Genomic DNA, 17,446 nt, shown 5'->3' on the forward strand with positions numbered 1-17,446 from the left:
TGTGAATGGCCCCCTGTGATGCAATTATTCTATGAGGTCACCTTATATGAACAGTCTTCTTGAATTAAAAAAGAACATCCTACATTCTGTTAACATCTATAATGTTTGGAAAGCAAACCAGGAGGAGTCAACCTTTTCTGAAGTGCACTTTTGAAACATTTTGCCAAGGGATTAATACAATGTTACTTCTTCCATTCCCAGACTGACCGTGACAAAGGTTTAGACTTATTTACTCCCTACTTACTCAATGGCATTTTTATTTTCATTAAATATTTTTGAAATAAAGAGCACTACACACCTTCAAGGGCACATTATTAGAACCAAATGGACTTGCTAGGTCCAAAGTGCATTAAGCTAAAACTAGCAAATTCACTTTTCTAAAGCTAAATGTGTCTGTTTCTTCTGTTTCTCCATTGTGTATATATTTGTGTTATTCACTCCAAAAAATAAATTAACACTGATACCTAATTATCATTATGCATGAAAAATAAATGGGGATATCTATGATGAGCAGAAGCTAGGAGGAGGGTGTATAGCGGGGTCTCTAAATATGTCCTAATAGATAATTATGCAATGCCCAAATTTCCTTGCTCACTTAAACCAACCTGTCAATTCCTATCATTGAGTGCAACTTGGATCATTATAATTGGCCTGCCTCAAGCTAAAGAGCCATTTCAAAATGTTCACACTAAGTCCTAACTTAGTCAATTTAGGCAATTCGGTAGGAAACATCAAATTTTCTATATCATTATCTTTGAGCGTTTTAAAATATTTATCTGAAACCTGCACTGCATCTTGTTTCTCCAAATGCATTTTTATGACATACATCATATTGAAAACCAGTAAATCTTTATGACTGCACATGAAAGCATGCTTTGCCTAACGTGAATGATAGCTGACAGCTTGAAAATTTAATTATCACATTAAAAAAAAGGAATAGATACTATCGTTGGCCTCCGTTTGTTTGCATTGATTTCCACTTATTTATATCCATTTTTATATTCTAGTGTATGCTGGAAAAAGTTTGGAAGAAAACTGGCTGGAAGTAGACATTGGGATATGAATAAGGACAACTTTGGGTGTAGCATTTGGATTGCATTCTGCACAAAAAATTTGACACCTGGCATTATTTAATTTTAAATCAAATAATATAAATTCTAACCATAGACCTTTCAAATGTTCCTTTTAATTTAAATCATATCTGTTTGTTCTAAAACAAAAAAGGAACCATTATCAAAAAGTCCATTCCAATAACCAGTCCCAAGTACCTCTTTGACTTTGCAGGGTCAGATACACCAACACAGCTGATTTAAGAAACTGGATGAAAATGCCTAGTGGAATGATTGCACAATGGAAACTTAATCTCAAAATGGTTGCTCCTCATGGATTCAGGAACAACTCTGTTCATGTTAGTTTCTTCTATTCTTAACAAAACGTAGTGATATTTTGGTGACAGAAAGTACTGCAAAGGGTATGCTAACAGTGCATTTCTTAGTTCTCTGACATCCTACAATTCTGCTTCTGCACCATATAAATACAGATACACCCCATATTGTAAAAAGGCATTGAGTAGAGGTCAAGTGTTTCCCCAAAGAATGAGGAGACAAATTGTTTGTATTTTGTTTATTGTCCCTTTCAAAGTGGTTCTCTGATTATTCTCTCTTGATTTCTTCAGTACATACCTACAGCAGCAGCTCTGCAGCACTGAGGTGCAAGAGCGAAGGCACCACATTACAAGCTTAAACCTAGGTATTGGAATCATTTGGAGTTTCAGCTTCAGGGTGGAGTGTTGCACTCACAGTGGGTTGTCTCAATGGTCTGCCCCTTATCCTGGTACAGATAACCAAGACCAAGTCATTACTTCCAGAGTCAATAGCCTCTAAACAGAACAGAAATTAGTATTTGCTGAAATCACTATTACATTTTAAGGATTTGGCTTGGGATCCAAGTGTATGAATATTCATAGAGATCACTTGCAGTGCCTTCTGCCACCAAAATTTCACTACGTTTTGTTAAGAATAGAAGAAACTAACATGAACAGAGTTGTTCCTGAATCCATGAGAAGCAACCATCTTGAGATTAAGTTTCCATTGTGCAATCACTCCACCAGGCATTTTCCAACCTCACATGGGATCATCTCAATGCTGCTTTATCCCCTGGTGCCATCTTCATTTTTGTGATTTGGTGGGTGGTTTTACTGCTGGACACCTTTCTGTCGTTAACTTCCCCACTGAAGGAGTCATCTGCAATATTTGGATTTTATATAGAATTAGAGCTGACTGTCTTAAAACAGAATACAGCCTTTAGCAAGAAAGTTCTTTCATTAATGGATCTTAGGACAAAAATGTTTCGCTATTTTTTATAATCATAGAACCTGATTATTATACTGTCCTCAGGCAGAGAAATTGCTGGGAGTCTGAACAGACAGTGCTTTGTCAGTATTCTTCACTGACAGTACTATCCTGTCAAAGATAAGTACATGACAAAGCAATTGCAGTTATAATTCTAGTTACTCTCTCTAGCAATAATAGACCCTAATCCAAACCTCAGAAAAACACCTCATTCTGCACCAGTGTGATTCTTCCATTTCTTACATTCATCCATCCTATACCAAAATAGCACCAATTAGCATTGACAGGTAAGCAATTTTATTCTGTACACTCCAAGTATCACTTTGAGACTTATTATGTGAAATATCTATAAAGCAGTAGAGCAATGAGCTTCTATTTCATCAGTCTCAGCTAATTTCAAACCCAAGACCCTGATGAAAAGACGATAGAGTGTAAACCCACTGTCACAAACACATTCATTTGTTTGAAATATTGCTGAAGATGTACAATAACTCCAAGAGCTGGTTTAATGTTGTCAGCCTTAAATAGGGTTTACTTATTTCATCTTGTTCTTCAATGTTGAAAGTAATTCTATCTCAAAATATTTTGGGGCTTTAGTTTATTCAAAGGCAAATTAACGCAAGTTTAACTAAGAAGATGAAGCTTATAAACCATGTTCACTCTTAACGTTCAGGAAAGATGATCAGACCAGAAGAAACAATGTCAATCACAGTTTAAATCAAGTCAAAACATGAACTAGTTCAGCATTTTTACTTACAGGTAGAAGTTAATTTAGACGGATACAGGCACATCAGAACAAAGTCCAAATAATTAAACTAAAATCAGAATATGCTGTAAGTACAAATCAAGTGTCTCAGGATCTAGAAAGGGAAAAAGTACATTGTTTTAGGGAGGCACCTTTCATCAGAACTGCAGATCACCCTTTCCAATTTAATTAAAATAAGCATAGATGGGAACTAAATATGAGAGCCTGGTGTGTTGGCTTCATTTTAATAAAAAGCTGTTAATCAACTTAATAGATGGTAAACTGTTTCTAAACGTATTCAGTGAAGGCGAGGATCAATAAAAGAGGGAAGAAACGTACGCATAGGACAATCCAAATGGAATACACAGTTAGGTCCAAAACTGTCCATATGAATCCAAACTAGAGGGATATAGAGTTCTCAGTTAGGTGATAACACCATTGGGAACTGGTAGGAAATAAAATCAATGAATGAGTTAAAGATTATGGAACAGGGGGAATATTTCGTTCATGGTGACATTGACATTTGGATATAGTAGACAATAGAAATAACGAAAGAAGATCTTGCAGATGTGCAAAGTACTGCAATCGATGAGAACAAATGGCATAAAGCTATAAGACAAAGGTGTGAGGATCAGAGGAGAGGCACATGATATGGGGGAAATATGGCCCAGGTCAATATACTGTATTTGTTACTAATAATGCAGACTAATCTATTTAGCTTTGATGGCATTTGCAGAGTTCACATGACTCCGAATCCAAACACTGAAGGATCATATCTTACTAATGAGATGAAACCAATCTTTGGATTTAATGCTAAGCATACAAGAATTGTCCAGAAATTCTGTTCAGGATCGGACACCTCATTTCTGACCCTGATCAGAAGAAGAAAAACAATTATATTTAGATGATTTCTATTCAGGCCATTCCTGAATGGGTCCCTCCTGTTACAAAAGGAGATCTGTCCATGACTCCTCGCAGCCATTAAAGGATTATCGTCAAAACGGTAAGCAGCGAGGGTGTTATATTGTGACATAAATGCTCAGCAGCACAGCCAGACACTATGAAAGGATACATACAGAGTATGATGCCAGCGTAATAGGTACGTGATTTGGTTAGTGATTGGGTAGGTTGCTTGTGGAACCAGTGAGGTTGGCAAGGAGTGTGTGGGGCCAGGGGTTGGGACACATTAGCCTGGCAGAGTGAATGATGGGATGGTGAATGTGTTTGGTTTAAGGAGGGGTAGTGGCAGGTTGGAAAATGGGTTGACTCCAGTGGGATAGGGAAGGAACATAGTTGGGATGCTGAGATATGGGTTCAGTTTAATAGTTACCCAAGAATTAGAGCAGATGTCTAGTCTTCCAACATTTCCAGAGTAACTATAAAATTTAAGTGAGTCAGAACCTTCAAAATTTTGCTTTAAGGGGCTTGTACAGACAAGTCTAGCCACAAGGGAATCTTCCATTGGAATTTTCAATTATCCAGTAGTTCCCTCGGAATCAACTGCACCAGGAATTCCACAAAGTCCCAATGCACAACTACAGTCCTCACTGCTGCAAACACTGTGTGGCCATTGGAGTATCTGGGCCAATAACATTTTGAGTTGCTACAACACTGGACTGAAGATAAACCAACAGTCAATGAAATAACGCAGATCAAGAAAGGATCAGCCGATTTCCTGTCAGTTGCAACTAAAACTCTCAGTCACAGAATAGGAACATTTGTTTTTGAATATTGTGGATAACAATATCAACTTTTCAACAATGTTAATAAAATTATGGTACTGCTTTTTGCAGCAACAATCCACATTTATGGAGCACCTTTCACAGTAAAATGACCAGGGTGCTTTGCAAAACATGACACATAGCCACATAAAATTATATTAGAAGAGGTGAGCAAAAGCTAGGGCAAAGCAGTGGGATTTAAAGAGTGCCATGCAGGAAGAGGGAGAAGTAAAGAAATGGAGATACAGCAAAGGAATTCCAGAGCTTAGGATCTAAACTGCTGACAGCACAATCGGCAATGGCACAAGTATTATCAGGGATGTACACAAGTATTATCAGGGATGTACACAAAGAGTGCTAAGAACCTCAAAGAATTGTACACTATAGAGGTTAATGAGATAGAAAGGGGCAAGAATATCGAAGGGTTGAGTCGTAATTGCTTCATTTTAAGTTTCTTGCCAATAAAGCAGGACAAAGTGGTGTAAACAAAGATGCGCACAAAAAAATTGTCGCATTCTGTTATGATTTTTAAAGTCCACCACCATTCCTCATGCAATTGAGAAGGGAAAGATTGAAAAGGGACCTAAGGGGCAAATTTTTCATGGAGAGGGTGGTGCGTGTATGGAATGTACTGCCAGAAGAAAGGGTAGAGGCTGGTACAATTATAAGGCATCTGGGTTGGTATGTGTGCGAGGAAGGGTTTAAGAGAGATAGAGGCCAAATGCTGGTAAATGGGACTAGATTAATTTCGGATATCTGGCTGGCATGCACGAATTGGACTGAACAACCTATTTCTGTGCTGTACAACTCTGCAATTCTAATTGTTAATATTTAATAGAGCCATATTTGCAAGGGCTTGTAGACATTGTTCAAGCTTTCCTTAAATTGAGGAAGTAAAGCTGATAAAATTAATGTTAATTGACTATACCATGTCCCAGAGTAAATAACCGATACACCTAAGTCTGCAATGACACAGACACTATAAAGGAAGGCACAAAGTCATACAAACAGTTTTCTTCTTTCATGAAGATGGTGGTTCTAAAAATGGTGATTGGTATTAAGGCACAGTTTGAGAAATATTAGAAATTGCTGAAAAAGCTCAGCAGATCTGGCAGCATCTGTGGTCAAAGATACCGTTTTGAGTTGGGTGACCCTTCCACAGGTTGAGAGATACTGGTTGCTCTCCATCACCCTACACAAGCAGCTGAATTCTGAACAGAGAGTTGGGTTCATCAAACAGATCAGTCCAACTGTGTCTTATCCTGTTCTCAAACTGTGTCCACATATGTAACTTTCGACTGAAAGCTACTGAACATAGGAGAGAAAATCTCGGCTGTTTTGTTCCTTTTTACTCTACCAGGGACTCGAATCTAATTACTGTGTCTCTTTTAATGCCACCACAGCCATGAACAACTAACTGAACGCAGAGGTAGAGTTAAGTCTGGAGTAACCTCATCTATATTGCACAATAATCTAGTTTATAGGCAATTTGCTCATGGAATAACATGACACGTGTGAAGTTAATGTAGGCAAACCATTTGGAAACCAGACTATCATCAGTAAGTTATAATTAATGTATACAGTCAATTTTTGTTTTAAAAAAAATCATTTAGCACAATTACATCAAAATACCTTCAAATGCAGAGATTATTACCTCATCTCATTTAACAATCAGTAAAGGGAAATAACCAGTACAAGAAGCAAGAATTAAGATTTGATGTTTAAAAGGCTAATTTCATTTCAGTAATAAGTTAATTTGCTTTTATATCCAAAACATGCTACGTTAAGACTGATGATAGTTCTGTAGAACAAAAGCTGTAGCGGAAACAAGGATTTTTAAAAATCCTATGACTAATATTGCAGCAATTTGATTATACGTTCCTGGCTGGTCTCATGCTGCTTGAAAGCTTCAGTATTGCTCATTCCAAGGTGATCAATTTATATTTGTATGAAAATACATATAATTATTTGTTCTTACACTGTAATACATAACTTTCAATGAATGATAAATTTTCAATTAACAACAAGAACAAATTGAACTGAAACTTGCTATTAAGTTGCAGCAAGATTATGTTTGATAGGAAAAAGACCTTAACCGATTTCTGGCTCCATATATCCTTTCTCAAGTAATAACAATCAAAGGTTTCTGATAACACCACATACAAACTGCTGCTTTATATATTTTTTAAAAATGTCACTGAAGTATTGAAGATTTTGTTCCAGCTTCTAATTACCTATCAAGTTGCCTTTTAGGTTGGTTTCATTTGCTGCTGTCACCCACACCAACAAGAGCTGCCACATCATGCAGGAAGACACTACCAAAGAACTGTTAGACAGGGTTAGATACAGGTTGATTTTTTGATGAGCACTTCACATGCACACGTAATGCCTTATAGATATTACAATTACATTGGGGGTGGAATCAAGTAATCACACATCAATACATACCAGCAATCGATGAGATTAATCATTGTGCCTTTGAGCTGAGCTCCTGTTCTTTGCCTCCCTAAAAGGAAAGCTTACAAATTTATACTCTTTACATTGTTTGATCTTGAACGTCCTCCCTCTCAATGTTTTTTTTTGGTATCGTCAATGGTATCCTGCATGGCCTTTATCCTCAAGCTGCGAGGACAGTACGTCCCTCTCTCTCTCTCTCTGGTAGCTGTGAATGCTGCTTTTTGATCGGCTGACAGTTGGGAATGCTTTGTCCTCTGGAGACACTGTGCTGTGCATGTGTGCAGTGCTCCCTGGACCAGAACTGGCAAATCTCACCCCGTGAATGCAAGCAAGCTTAACTGACAGCCCCGGCTGGGATCTGACCTCACCATCCCCCTACAATGGAAATGTTCTCTCCCAAATAATCATCAAGGAGCTTCTTGGATATTATCTGCTTCCCTTCACATTTTGTGCATTTCCTTCAATAAACGGCTGTTAGCCAACAAGAGGGGTCATTCAGGATATGGTATAGTAAAGGTAACTTGAGATGCCCTGAGGACTTGAAAGAAAATGTATAAATGCAAGTGCTTTGTTCATAATTTCAAATTGTGAAACAACATTAAATTTATGTCAATGCTATAGTCATGCATTTAATGTGTCTTAACATTTCTTTGACCACGTAAGCAGCTTTGTGTGAACCAGAAATCGGCATTTTTCTATTTCATCAGTTAGTTCAATTTAGTTCCTTTCTCTCTCTCAGAAACTTTACAGCTTAGGGCTGCAAGAATTGCCCAAATAGCGTCACCAAATGGATAGCGTCACCAAATGGATAGACACAGAGTGTATTTCAATCATTATCTAAGGTCTGAAACCTACAGTGTACAGAATAAATGCTACTCAAATGGTAGCTATCAGTCCTGAAAAGAAGGTTTTATATTTCCTGTCAGGGAAATCAATGGCTCAAAGGTACAATGTACTATGTACATTCCACAAAAATAATGAGACTGAAGAGCTAAATCTTCAGATTTTAATACAATTTCTTATGAGCTAGATGCCACTGACTTCAATGACATTCTCGAAGGAGACAAAGACTGAAATTGCATCATTTGTTTGCAGATAAACTGCCTGATACTAGATCAGTCTTAATTTACTCTTAAATGAATTGCAAATTTTGCCAGCTAACAATTCCCATGTACAGCTCACAGCAAAAGAATGATCATTCCTAAAGGCACTAAACAAAACACAAGAATCTGCTAATGGCTTAAATTTTAATTAGGTCATTAAATACGGTGGCTGAGACTAATGTCTTTCCTTACAAGTATAAATAATTTTATATATTAAAGGTATTAGTGTTCACGAATATTCTAAAGCCAACAATATATCGATGATAAAGTACCTGTTTAAAGAATTCATTTTAACTCAGGCATAATCAAACTTTTGCTTTTAAATGATCTCAACAAAGCTTGATTTAAATGTCTCATCTAATTGGTATCAATGGTAGAATTATCACTTCATAAATACCTTGTCTTTACAGTACTGTAAGGTTCTTTTATGCTGTGAAACTGCAGGCAGATGAAAAATACATGGTTCTTCCACCTTCAACTGCACTTGGAAATTTAAACTGCCTGATTTACCTTGTACTGATGACAGGCACCCACTGTGAACTACCACCACACTCATTGGCCTCGCTTCTGCTCTGTGTCTTTTGCAAATCAACATTGTTAGTATAAAAACAATGGAAAACAGCATCTGGATAATTGCATAGTGACGCTGTCCCGAAACTAGCTGCAACAGAAAATCTTTTCTAGATATTCTATCATGTCCTAACAGTAGGATTAATGTTTATAAGGAGTATCGTCACTCTACTAGGCACTGGAGGGACAACTGAATATCCACAGATGCAGTAAACAGTAAGTACGGAATATTGCGCAGCACAAGGATCTACTTTGATCTTTCCACCAATTTTTTTTTGTCATAGTCCATGTGATAAATGCTTGATCAAAACCTTTTAAAAGCACTGCTTGCAACAGTCTCACATGTAGTCAGATATTTCTGATTACTTGAAGAGTTAATCCTGGAGTGTAGCATCCTTGATGTCCAATCATAACCAGATGAAACAATGCATCACGCCCAGTGCTGATGAAAAGTGAAACTGTAATTTGGAGAATTCAAAAGAATAATGTGTATAAATGGGACTCCTTTCAGTATAATGATTATGATAATTTTGTATGCCCACTGCATCCTGTGAGAACAAAGTGTCATAGATCTTAACAGTACAAGTAGCAGTTGGTCCATTTCACCTGGGCTGGCTCTTCAATTAGTCTTACTCCCTTTAATTTTTCTTTTTCAATATTTATTCAGATTCCACTTATAAGCTGTTACAGATCCTACTACTGTTACTATTTCTAATGCCACCTTTCACAGCCTAACCATTCTCTGAAATAAATCATTTATTCTCTCCCTTCATTCTTCATTTTAAATCCATTCATTCTCAGAAACAATGCTTTAAGTGATGAAAATGATTTTAACTAATTATTTTATCAATACCTGTCCTAACTTTGGGCAACATATCAGACTGTCTCCATACTATCACTGTTTACATATTAACAACCCAGATCCATAAATTAAGCTTTTTATCCCTGACACGCATCCTAGTAAATCTTTTTTTTGATGTTATGTTGAGGTTGCACAAGATGCAGGTGAGACCTGTTCTGGAGTACCATGTCCAGTTTTGGTTGCACTGTTATAGAAAGATATAATTAAACTGGAGATGGTTCAGAAGAGATTCACCAAGAATGGAGGGCCAGAATGATAAGGACAGGCTGGATAAACTGGGACTTTTTTTCACTGGAGTGTATGAGGCTGAGGGGAGACTTTAGAGAAGCTTATACAATCATAAGGTGTATAGATAAAATGAACTGCCTTTCCCCGAGGTGGGCAATTTTCAAGAATGGGGGTATATTTTTAAGATGAGAAAGATTTAAAAAGGACATGAGTGGCAACTTTTTTTTTAAAACGGAGAGAGTGGTTAGTGCATGCATATTGATAAAACTAAAGGATCTTACAGACTTTCTTTTATAATTTTATCACCTTGACTTTACCACTGCTCCCAACCTCAACCCCACACATATTTAGAATCATTTTCTGCACAAGTATGTTGCTGCAACTACTGAAACTAAAAAGGATGCTAAATGCAAATTGTCAGATTTACAGCTGGATACAGGATAGCCCCAGAAATGCCCACTTGCTCCTACGAACGGACTACAAAAGAGACAAATGTTAGAAAAGTGAACACTGGATGTCTAACATATAGCTCACCCCTACCCATGAATTAGAGGCTATAATGAATCCAAAGTGATTTTAACAAAGGGATTTAAAAAAAATTCCTCGTGCATAATTTCAGTTTTATTCATTTTGCAGAGATGTAGATCCAGATGTTAGAATATTACATGCACTATCCCAAATTGCCTTGTCATCTGTCACGTATCGTACATGCTGCTAAACTATTTTACTGTTGGAGCCATTGCAATGATGCCCTCATTATGTCAGCACGTGGCATCCAAGAAAATGCAGCAGGGCAAGTGTAGACTGGCTAGTTATCAGGACATGGAAATCTGTTGTATCTTCTTCAGCAATCAAATCAACACCGACTAGGAAGTTAGGATCTTCCTGAGCGGTTTGCCTCAGTGCAACAGCAGACAATCTTTGTTTAAACCTCTGGAGCAGAGCCTGGAAAAGTAGCTTCCAAATTCAGTGATGAGTCAATTGTGAACAATCCTACAGTGAAACCATTTTCTTTTTTAAAAGTTCTGATTTAACCTTAAAAGGACACTGGTGAGTCTCTGTTATACCATGTCATCACCTCTCTCGGCCCACCACTGCTCAGGATTTGTTACCCTTCGAGTCTCATGTTAACAACAGCAATTTGTATTGATATAACAGCTTTAGCTTAATAAGATGTCAAAAGGTGCTTTTCAAGAACAAATTATGATTCTAAGTCACATAAAACGATGTTAGCACAGGCGTCAAGTTCAGTCAAAGAGGTCAGCTTTAAGAGAGGCCTGCGGGTGGGGAAAAAAAAAAGAGGGAAAGAGATTGATGGAATTCCAGAGTTAGAGCCTTGGAAACTGAAGACCTGGTGGGGCACCATTAGTGGGAGGGGGCAATTAAATTTTCAAAGGATCAGAACTGCAGAAGAGCCGATATTTCAGATATCTGGAACTGAAAGAGATCAGAGAGCTAGGAATGTGCCAAACCTGATGGGATTTGAAAACAAAGATGAGAATTTAAAGTAGAGACATTGCTTCATCAGGAATCAAAGTAAAGCAACCAATAAAATGGTGATGGGTGTACAGGACCAGGAAAAAGATAACATACAAACATCGAGACTTAAGATTATAAGGTATATGAGGAGGCTGGTCACTAGAATAGTCTGATGTAAGGCAGGCATGAGTAAAGGATAAGGGTTGCAGTTGCAGATGAACTGAGAGAGGTGGGCAATGTTATTCAGTTCTGAATGCTGATGAGAGCGATGGCTCATCATCAGAGTGCATTCAGAGCCAAATCATAGCACCATGTGTAGCACAGCTGCACAGGAGGCACAAGGAAAACTTTAAGGGCAATATGGCAGGACATGTGACAGTTCAGGGAGCAGCCAAGCATTTCTGCAGCTGTGATTCCAACAATGTAGTTTGCCTACCTGCAGCCAGATTGGTGAGATGCAAGTGTAGATAACTATGTGGAAATATCATCATATGTTGATGACAGAGACATAGTTCATAAAAGGTCAGGTTTGTTTGTTAAATATTTCTGGATATAAGGGTGTTTGGGGAAGATAAAAAAGTGAAGGAGAGATAATAGTAGTGACAAAGGAACACAGTGCAATGCTGGAGATACAGAATATCACAGAGGAGTCAATGAATCTGTTGGGCTACAGCTAAAAATCATAGAAGGTGCAATTACATTGCTTTATAGGCCAGCAACTAATGGAAAAGATGCAGAACACTAAATGTTAAGGAAATAGCAGAGAGGTACAATACAGCTAGCAAGTCTATAAGGAGGGACTGGGATAGTCTGGGTTATAGCTGTTTAAAGAAGGGAGGACGGCAAAAATTTCAAGAGTAGGTTCAGGAGAATTTTTGCCAGTAAGAAAACAGGCATTGATAGACTTGGTTCTTGGGAATGAGGTAGGCCATTATAGGAACATTTGGGAATAAAGAATATTGTCTGATAAGGTTTTCGTTAGCTGTAGAAAACTACAAGGTAAATCCAGAGTAGGAATAATTATCTGGAGAACTCCAACTTCAATGGGACAAGAATGATTCCTGTTTATCTGGGTCAGATCCAAAGGTGAGCAACCAAAACTGTATCTGAGTGATGGGCTGCCTTAAGAGATAGTTCAAGCACATCAAGGTATATTCCCATGAAAGGAAAAAAAGCAATCAATTCCAGAGTCCCTGGATGACAAGAAAGATAGAGATCAAGGTGAAGCAGGAAAAATGCACAATTGCTAGGTATCAGATAGCTAATACAAATGAGAACCAGGCAGAACACGGAAGGTTCAGACTGGAATGCATAAAGCAAATTGGAGAATCAAACAGACTGACAACTAATATAAAGGGAATCGGAGAATCTCCAACCATATGAATTATAAAAGGATCATAGGAGGAGGGGTGGGGTTGACTCTGTACCAAAATACAAGCCATCCCCAGGTTGCAAACAGGTTCCATTCTCAGGTTGGTTCACAAATCGATTTATACACAAGTCAAATTGCAATGCAGGACAATATGAAATAGCCTTTTATAAGTACATAACATATTCCTATGTCAGATCTTTCAAATTATACCCCTTATATTTGTAAATCAGGGACAACCAGTAGGAATTGATGAGCTAAAACAGGCAGCATGGCTGCAGTACTGTATGAATAAACTGCATCTGTGTTTACCAAGGAAGGAGTTATTGCCCATGGTGGAAGAAGAGCTACTTCAGACACTTGACGGGTACAACAGATAAAGTTAGGCTGCTTGAACTTAAAAAGTTGATAAGACACCAGGACCAGATAAGATGTATCCAAAGATGCTAAAGAAGTGTGAAGTGATGAAATTGCATAAACAATGGCAATAATCTTCCAATTGATTTTCAGCTAATGGGAGGAAGGTTGAGTGTTCCACAAAATTGGAGAGTTTAAACGTCACAAACTTACTCAAATAGAATGTAAAGATAACTCAGCAATGACAGAGTAGGTTGTGTGCGCTTACCTGTGCATGTGTTGATTTGCGGATGGGTGTGGGAAGGAGAGCTTGTAGAAGCAATCTGGGATAACATTAATGGCCACTTTGGCAAACAGGTAACAAAAGTAATGTAGAGTGTTGATGTGGTGCATATAGACTTCCAAAGGCATTTGATAAGCTGTTGCACAAAAGACTATACTGAACAACATTAGAGCTCAAAAGAATAAAAAGGAACTGTAGCAACACGTATATAAACCTGGCTGTGTGACAGGAAATGCTGTGGTAAATGGTTGCTTTTCAGACTGGATTACACCTTACAATGGGGCTCCCCAGTGCTTAGTATTAGGATCCATCTTCTCCAGAAATAGATGCTCAATGACATAGACTTTCCTGTATAGGACACAATTTCAAAAGTTGTGGGTGATACAAAACCTGGGAGTCTTGTAGCATTGTAGAATGTCAAAAGGAACAGATTGGTGAAATGTGCAATTTGATAGATGAAATTCAAAGTCATTTCAAATTCAAATAGAAAGTGCAAAGTCATTCATTTTGATCAGAAAATCACAAAACAAAGAGTCCAAAGGGGATGCAGGAACAGTAGTGTTTTCTAACCAATCTGTCAAGAGGTTGCAGCAGGTCTGACTTGAACACAGGGCTCCTGACAGAAGTAAGGGCAATACCACTGTTCCACAGACCTGAGGACTTGGATTTACACATGCATAAATCACTGAATGCAGGAGGCCCGGTTGAGTGACAGTTTAGAGTTCCTCTGAGGTCTTGCCGCTTCCCGCCATCCCTCCCTCCCCTCTGAACCCTCTGTCCACCCCCAACCCTCCCTCCCCCAATCTCTGCAGCCTCTACTTCACAGGCTGCTGTACCTTCAGCTAGCTGTACCCCAAGATCTGGAATTCCCTCCTTAAACTTCATTTTCTCTGTATCCCTCTCTGGCCTTTAAGGTGACACATGAAGCGACATTTTTTGATTCTGCTTTTAGTCACCTGATAAAATTTTTTAATGTCTTGGTGTCAAATTTTGAAATAGTTCACTAAAATAGGGTGCAATTTTTCTTCAATGTTGGCATACAGTTTTTATAGATTAGTCAGATAATTTCCATAAGTTAATTGACAGCATCATTAGGACTACAATCATACAATGTTAAAGGAATTGCAGGTGTTTCATAATAAAACGTTTTCTTTCAATGGTATCAGAATCCTTTTTTCTTCTTTTGACAATATATTTCCTTGCATCATTCCACTTTCTTCACACTTTTGATCTCCCTCAACATTATTGATCTTGTGACAGCAAATGTATCCAGATAACTAACCTTGGGCTGTAGTCCTGATTACTACTCATCAGGTCTGTACAAAGTACTGAGCTTTAAATCATCACTTATTAAATAAGGAATACCTTACCAATCTTGAAATTAGCAAAATACTCACTGAAAACATCCAAAGTGAAGATGATTGGAATATTTATAGGAAAAGCTTGGACTTAAATAAAAAAGTCTTTGCCAAACGAACATTGGTTAAATGAGCTCAGAAAATGCAATCTTCCTTTAAAAAAATCCTTTGTACCCAATTCATATTGACATGAACTTTAATCAATTATAGATTCCCAAGCCAGTGAATCAACTACCAAAATGTAACATCAACAATTTGAACATTAATTGCTAACTGATTTCCTACATTTATACTTAAATTGATTTGCACTCACTCATTCAATATATCATTCACTGGCAGATACAATATTTAATGTTTACTTTAAATTAAGAATTCTTTAATTATGCACTAATGCCGCTGTGTTCCAATCTTTAGTTATTTAGACGAAACAACTAAACATTCATCCTCAACTCTCTTTTTGCTTTATTGAAAGAGAGATGCATCAAGACAGAATTATAGTGATAGCTCTCTGAACTAGGCTAAAATCTAAAAATCTATTTATGCCAAAGGTCTAGTCAATATATCATTATTTATTGCGATGATTTTACAGCAAACGTATTTTACTTATTGTAGGCAAAGCTGCTCAAATTATTTTATTTTCAGTGCTATCTGAAGACTGAACTATTTAACTATTCAGGAGAAACGCCAAATGATCTTACTATGTATGACAGAAGGTGAAGTTGTGAAAGATGTATATAAACAGCACTCACATTGTGTACCTTCGAGCAGAAAGCTTAATAACAATGATGCGTTATTTACGTACACACTACAGATAAACACAGCTGGGATATTTGCATAGCTTCGCTTAAACAGGAAATATACAAAGAAACAATAATAAAACAAATAAGGAAAGAATGGGAGAAACTAGCTGCATGATCCACATCTCTCATCTACTACCATCAGCTGAAGCATTTTCCCTGCTCTTACTATTGCAAAGCTGCAAATCTGTCTTTTCCCCCCGCCGTTCTAGTTTAGCACCTCTCCGTTTCTGAAATGAACGGTTAATCGGACTCACCGGACCCCCAAAGCACTGGCGGAAAGCTGCAGGATTTCTCAGTCCTCTCCCAGACAGCAGAGATCTGCAGTCAGATCCTAGCTCTCCGAGTACCTTATCCCCCTCTAATGCGTCACACCACGCCAAAGGATGAGGAACATCAGATTTGCATTTTCTTTTATTCTGACAAAAAAGTTCATGACATAAGTACTGCTGTTCTGACTATGGGTCAACAGTGAGCCAGGCCCGCAATGGTTTTTACTGTTGTAACAAGTGTATCAATTCTCCATCAGTACTGACTTGTCCGACTGCATCACTAGCCTTTGTTATGGCTATCTTGCCATACAGCGAGACAAGCCTCTAATTCACGCAAGTGGAAACCTTTGCTTGCAGCGATTGTGAAGAGAGACAATGTATTCATTTGTAGCCTTTATTTTTCTGGTTTCCAGCCACAATTACATTTAGTGCCTTAAAGGCTTGATCGGTTGAATCGAGCAAGTATGTCACTTGCCCATCCCCAGTTTTCAACAAAATGAACACCTCTCAGCAACTGAGAGATGTATTACGAATAGCCAAGAACGAGAACAGTCAATCCAAGGCCCAACTTCCCACAAGCACGTCTTAAATGGTGGACAAATCGAATACTTCCACAACCAACGTATAGAGAGGACTTAACAACACCGACTGCTACACGGTTGCAAATAGCTCGCGTCCTACAGCTAATTAAGACTCTTGGAGTGATTGCATTAGTTTATCAGAGGCATGCACGAAAGGCTGACGATTCCCAATGACCCTTTCTTTAGATAACATAGGAGAGGGAGAAGCAGTAGGCCAAAGAACAAAAATGCACTTTTTTTGTTTAAAATAAGACACAGAGGTTGGAACGCTGCTATTTTCATTAAACTCAGATCTGAACCTTTTTATTCTGTGCAGAGAACAATTCTGAAAGAATGCTGTGAATCTGGATGGAATTTGCTAATGAAAGTCTGTTCTTTGCTGAGCTACAATTACCATAGCAACTTCCAGCTGTCATAGCAACCATTTACAGATTCTCCATTTTAAAATGTCTAGAAAAATGACACCTAATAATTGCTGTCAATGCTAAGTACATTTGATTTTAACTAGATAATTGGTCTTTTGTAAAAACACGTGATAGTGAACTGCATCTTTTGTTAACTATATACTTATAATGCATCAAATAGAAATATTATGTGTTCTTGATGCCAATCCAACACCACATATAAACAGAGGAAATGAGTTAGCTGTGACAGAAATTAAAGGTATTTTTGACAGGATCACCAGATTACAATTCATTTCTGGAAATGGAGAGAAATTGTAATGGCTGTTAATAATTAAAAATAAGGCAGACTTGTTAAATTATAATATTCTCAGCAGTATCGTGGCAGTTCACTTATTCTGTATTGTTATTTGTATCCAATTTTCCAAAATTAGAAGGTTATTGAAAAATTTCACATGAAAAGATGTATAGGTAGGGTGAATTAACCTTGGGAAATGCAGAGTTGCAGAAAT

The 17,446-nt window shown here is 37.7% G+C and overlaps 1 protein-coding gene across 23 annotated transcripts in view; it reads right to left on the bottom strand.

Moving 5' to 3' along the window:
- anks1b (ankyrin repeat and sterile alpha motif domain containing 1B) overlaps nt 1-17,446 on the bottom strand; it is an 813,858-nt gene that overhangs the window by 38,707 nt on the left and 757,705 nt on the right. Inside the window, exon 1 of one of the 23 annotated variants that reach the window (XM_043713647.1) lies at nt 15,938-16,057. The exons of the other annotated variants lie outside the window; for them this stretch is intronic. The gene's annotated coding sequence lies outside the window, so the exon portion shown is untranslated. Of the gene's footprint in view, nt 1-15,937; nt 16,058-17,446 lie in introns of those variants that run through there. 23 annotated transcript variants of the gene reach the window in all.

Source organism: Chiloscyllium plagiosum, chromosome 23 (genome assembly GCF_004010195.1).
Source record: "Chiloscyllium plagiosum isolate BGI_BamShark_2017 chromosome 23, ASM401019v2, whole genome shotgun sequence".
In the NCBI taxonomy this organism is placed as follows: Eukaryota; Metazoa; Chordata; class Chondrichthyes; order Orectolobiformes; family Hemiscylliidae; genus Chiloscyllium; species Chiloscyllium plagiosum.